The following is a 5,999-nucleotide window of genomic DNA, read 5'->3' on the forward strand; positions in this document are numbered from 1 at the left end:
TTTCTGTTCTTCTCCCTCTCCCTTCCTTCCCTCTCCCTGTCCTCCCTTTCTCCCTTCTCCCTTTCCTTCTCCCTGTCCTCCCTCTTCCTCTCCATCTCCCTCTCCCTGTCCTTCCTCTCCCTCTCTCTCCTCCCTTTCCCTTCCCCTCTCCTCCCTCTCCTCCCTTCCTTCCTCTCTCCCTTTTTCTCTCTCTGCCTGTGGATCAGGATGTAGCTCTCAGCTACTGCCCCCTTCTTGCTCCCCGCCATGATAATGGGCTATACCTCCAAAACTGTAAGCAAGTCCTCAATTAAATGCTTTCTTTCATAAGAGTTGCCTCCATCATGGTATCTCATCACAGCAACAGAACAGAGACTAAGACACTGGCTGAGTGTTCTCCTGGCTTCATCAATCTGTTTTTTGGGACAAGGTCTTATGTAGCCTAGACCAGCCTTGGACTCCCGACTCTACTACCTCCACGCCCAAGTGCTGGAATTGCAAGTGTGTACCACACCAGGTTATTGTCTGCATTTGAAATGTCTTACAAGAGATTGTCCAGCTCACAGATTTCCCAAAGAAAAAACAGGAACTTTGAAAAAGTTAGAACTGTTTTTATGACATGAAAACTAGCAAAACATAAGTGCATGTGTTTTGCCTGCATGTATGTCTGTACATCATGCGTATGCCTGCAGATGTCAGAAGAGGTTATCAGGTCCTTTGGAATCTGAATTACAACCGGTTTTAAGCAGCCCTGTGGATGCGGGAATCAAACCTGGCTCCGCTACAAGAACATCCAGGGCTCTTAATCACTGAATCATCTCTTTGGCCCTTGTAAATATATTTTGAGTAAGATTTTGCAACTAAAAGTGGTCTCCCTGCTTGGTGAGTAACTATTATTATTCCTGTGATAGAAAAAGTGTGAAATGAAAGACTATTCCAAAGCAGTAGCAATATTACTATATTCAGTGAGTAATAAATCCTTTATTTTAACTATAAAGAACTATATACTTTATATCAACAGAAAATGAATTTTTCTTTGTCCTCAGCTATTTAAGGCTATTAGGTTGACAGGGTGCCTGAGTATTCCTTTTCCGAATTTTCTTCCTCCCACATGCCTTGAGCCAATCTTTTTTGTCCCCCTACTGCTGCCTTTTAGTCTGCTACTGCTGCCTGCTTTGTGTGACTGGCTACTCAGTGTGGCATAGCTCTTGTCTTCCAAGGTTCCTCCTGAAAATTTGGATAGATTATTGCAAAGAGGGGTGGGGGCAGAGAGGGTGAGGGTAAAAATGGAAAAAAGGCAGTAATCTATGCTACAATCATTAGGGAGTTTAGTCCATCCTGATAGCTCCTATCCCCCAATTTCAAGACAGCCTCTGACACTAGAAACTTCTGGAAATTGACAATTAGGGAACTGATCTTTGTACATGAGGAAAAGCCTTCAAGCTACTACTTATGTAGGATCACAAATGAAAGGAGTCAGACTTCTGAAAACAAACAGATGTATAGATGAAACACCTCCCCAGGTTCTAATAGCCTGAGTTAAAACCCCTTAGTTAAAAAGTAAACAAAGATACTCATCAGGGTGGACAACTTTTAGCAGAGAAGCTTGTGATTTGGGAGCTGGAGTGGGGCACTGCTGGGAAACCATCTTGTCTGAACAAGAGGCAGCCAGAGCTTGCCAGCCATTACGAACCTCACTTACAGGCCAATCCTCATCCCAGCATATGCTTCTCTCACGATACAGATCAACTTTCTTATGTGACTTATTTTAATGAATGCCTGGCATGAAATTGAGGGTATCTTTGTTTTAAGATATAGTTTATTATTAGTCTTCAGGCAGGATCCTCTGGAGAGGTGGGAAGGGCAAGGATGGGCCGCCTATAAACCAGAGCAGGGTGCACGGTACAGCCAGATGTTCTTGGTGTCTGGACTAAAGAGCTCCTTTTCAAGATTTTCTGGAACGGACATGCATCTCTTCACTCCAGCCTCCAGCGTCTTCTCTTTGATGTCTTCCAGTTTGATCACAATTTTTTTTTTTTCGAGACAGGGTTTCTCTGTGTACCCTTGGCTGTCCTGGAACTTGCTCTATATATACCAAGGTGCCCTTGAACTCAGGTTGATCTGCCTGCCTCTACCTCCTGAATGCTGGAGTAATTGAACTATAATCTGGGATTGAATCTTGAGTACTAGGTACTTTAGGTGCTTTAATATTTTAGGCCCAGGTTGAAGCAGAAAGTGAAAATCAGTGATTTGGGGGAAGGGAGAGTGGAAAAGTGTATTGCAAGCAGCACATTCTACACACAACTTTCCCTAAAGCACTTCCGACTTCAGTGTTGTTAAGGTTTCCCTCTCTGATTTTGGTTTGAGGATTAGTATGTATGGATGAGTCCTTGGGATTGGTAAAGGAAAATTTGGATCATCAAGTCTATTTCACACACACACACACACACACACACACACACACCCCACATGCACACACATGAATGCATACATCACAGAAATGGTTTTTGTTAGTTTTTAGAAACCAGGCTTGTAATCAGAGTATGCTGAGTGCACAAACAGTGTTCAGTTTGATGCCTTCTGACAAAGTGTGCTTACGAGCTGTGTAACCACATGTAGATCAAGAAAGAAACATTACTGCATCCTAGAAGTCCCCTTTAAGGCCCCTCAGTCACTGCTCCCAACTCTTTCCTTCTAATTCCTTGGATTAGCTGCGCATGTGGTTAACTTTAAATTGACCCCCTGTGCACTGCTGTGTTCCCTGCTGTGACGCTAGCGTTGGCGCACTCCATCCATGCGAGTAGCTTGTAGCTCATCTACTATTACATTGTTTAAATACGCCACAACTCATCCAGTCTACAGCTGAACCTAGAGACAGACACAGAAATTGTTGTTCAGATGTCAGTGAGCACTACGATGTATAATTTAGTGCACACATGTCCACAATCCTTTTGAGTTTTATATCAGCATATATTGCTGTGTCTTCCCAAAGAGATGGAAGCTAGGGCAGTTTCAGGACATGAGCCTGGCTTCTCATGATTATATCACCATTACTTTGACATTTCAGTCTGGGGCTCTCAGTCCCCCAAATAGTGGAAGAGAATGCCATGTCCTGTGTTTTCATTTTTGCAGATAGCCATATTGGTACTAAAATAGTTGGGCTATGCCATAGACATTATCATTATACACATTTGTGCTTATTCTCCACCAACTTTTTTTTCTTCTGCCCTTAAGGGTCAGGGATCCCTGAACCCTGGTTTACCCATAAACTCTTAGGCTCAAGCAGTCTCATTTAAGTAGCTGGGATTTAACATTTGTGCACCACTCTGTCTACCTTCTAAGTCTTTGTTCCCTGTGTGTGTGTGTGTGTGTGTGTGTGTGTGTGTTTGTACATGTGCACATGGACTTTTGTGTGTGAATAAGGGTGCATACCATAGCATGTGTGTGGAGGTCAGAGAACACGCTTGGGTATGAGTCCTCACCTTCCACCTTGATTGAGACAGTGACTTTGTTGTTTTCCCATTTGCACACACCAGCTGGTCTGCAAGCTTCAGGGATTGGCTTGTTTCCACCTCCATTTTCCTGCAGGAAGCCTGAACTACAGATGCTCAGGTTGCCTGTCCAGCTTTCCCTTGGTCCTGGGAATTGGAACTCAGACCTGCGTGCTTACATAGCAAGGACTAGCCCACTAAGCTATCTTTTAGCCCATAGGAGATGTATTTCAGCCAGGTGCATTGGCGCACGCCTGTACTCTGGGAAGCAGAGGCAAGCACATCTCTTGCCTCTGGCCATCCTGGTCTACAAAGTGAGTCCAAGACAGACAAGGCTACACAGAGAAACCCTGTCTTGGAAAACGAAAACCAACCAAGAAAACAAACAAACAAACAAACAAACAAAAGGTGTGTGCCTTCACTGCTTGACTGGGTCACTTTTATTAAGCATTTTGGTTTTTATTTGTGCTGTCTCTTCCCTGTAAATGCTGTTTTTATTTCCTCATTTGAAGAGATGAGATGAGAGCTGTTCCCAAGCCTTTCTAGCTCTTTCTGAACTCTCACTGGCTGGTTCAACTCAGCTGTTCTGGCCCAAACTCCTATCCAAGCTCATTGATTCAAACTGGCTTCTTTTGGCTTCTAACTGAATTGCTCTGCTTGGCCTCAAACTAATTCTGGCAATATGTTCTAATCTTCTGGCTTCTTCTCGTTCTCTGGTTTGTTCTATCTTCAATGGTGTCTAGCGTATTTTCCTACAACCTGTAAAACTGTAAAACTGTCCCAGTGTGTTAAAGAAAAGCCCTCTTCTGTCTCCCTGCTCTGCCCTGTCTCTCTTACCTGTCTGTTATCCTGAGAGTTGGGCATATCCTATCTCTGACTCATTTTGTCAAGTCTTTCTGTGATTCATCACTTTGTCTGCCCCTCAATTAGACATCACTTTCAAACACCGCTACTTCCTTCTATAAACTAACCTTACCTTCATTGTTTGGAATTAAAGGTGTGTGCTAAGGGCATATCTGTATACCAACCAGATCATACTGTAATCCAGAGTGTGTCTGTATTCCAGCTGGATCGCACAGACCTAGAAGGTCTTCGGATGTGATTTCTTGCCAGAGCAGCCATGTTGCCGGCTTGAAATTTCTCTACATTTCGCCGTAAGCTCCTTTTCTAATGGTATGGACACTAAGCTGGCAGCTTGAAGTATGAATATTTTTTTGTGATACAAATTACTTAGACAGTAAAATGAAGTAGGGAAATATGAGTCTTAAAGTCAAACAGGCCTGGGTTTAACTGTTACATCATGTCACTAATTGGTGGTCTGACCTGAATGAGCCATTTTTCTGAGGAAATTTCTTTTTTAGTAAAAAGAAGATATTAATACTTATTTTACAGTATGGAAAAGCACACTCTTTCACCCTCTTTCCTCCTTCTCCTTCTCCTCCTCCTTCTTTAACTGAGACAGGGTTTCAGTTCACAATGTAACTGACAATGACCTTGAACTGCTGTCCATCTTGCCTTTAGCTTTCAAGCACTAAGATTACAGATGTATCCCAGAGGACCCAGTTTGGGTGTTGTTAGACCAAACCTGAGGACACCTACCAACTGAACCATATTGACAGCCCAATTGTAGCTCTTATTGTCTTTGGCTTTCTTGGACATTAGTAGTTCTTGGTTATTTCTTTGTAAATATAAAGCAAATGAACAGGCAAACAGAACCACAAAACAAAAAAAAAATACTGTTTTATTTTGAGTAAATGAATTTTTTATAAAGAAAATTGCTAATTATAAAACTAAGAGGTCTTGCTTTTTTTTTTTGAGGTGATTCTCACTATGTATCAAATACCTTCTTAATGGGAGGTAAGAGACAGAACAATACATACAAATGGAAGTATCTTCCAGCCCAAGGGCTCCGTGTTCATCTAGAAAGCAGTTGGAAATGAGGCCTACAGAGACTTGTGGAAGAGAGTTTGTATCCGTTTCATCCACTGAGACTTTGAAAGTGGTGAGGACAGAATCAAAACTGCCGAGGTCTTAGAATGCCCCATGGCCATTTCTGTTCTCCATCACCTAACATTGTTTCTAAACCTAGACTGCAAAGGTACTCATTGCTCATGCTTTTTAAAGGTGCAGATTTTTATTTTTTTATATTAAAATATAATTACAATGTTTCCTCCTTACTTTCTTCCCTTCAACCCTTCCATACCACTCTGCTCTCTCTCAGGTTCACAGGCTTTATTCACACACACAAACACATATACCATCTATCTATCTATCTATCTATCTATCTATCTATCTATCTATCTATCTATCTATCTATCTATGGAATATATATATATACATATATATTGCATATATGCAAGCTGCTCATTCTGTATGTACATGGTTTCAGTATTGGCTTTTTGATATTGATAACGATTTGGAGCTCTTCCCTGAAGAAATCTATTTCTCCTACTCCCAGTGTTCCTGAGGTGCCCAGGCTTGTTGGAGGCCCCATGAGATTTTTCTGTTTTATCTTAGCTTGTCTATAGG

This window comes from Psammomys obesus, unplaced genomic scaffold (assembly GCF_907164565.1).
Source record: "Psammomys obesus unplaced genomic scaffold, mPsaObe1.curated_primary_1811, whole genome shotgun sequence".
NCBI classification, from domain to species: domain Eukaryota; kingdom Metazoa; phylum Chordata; class Mammalia; order Rodentia; family Muridae; genus Psammomys; species Psammomys obesus.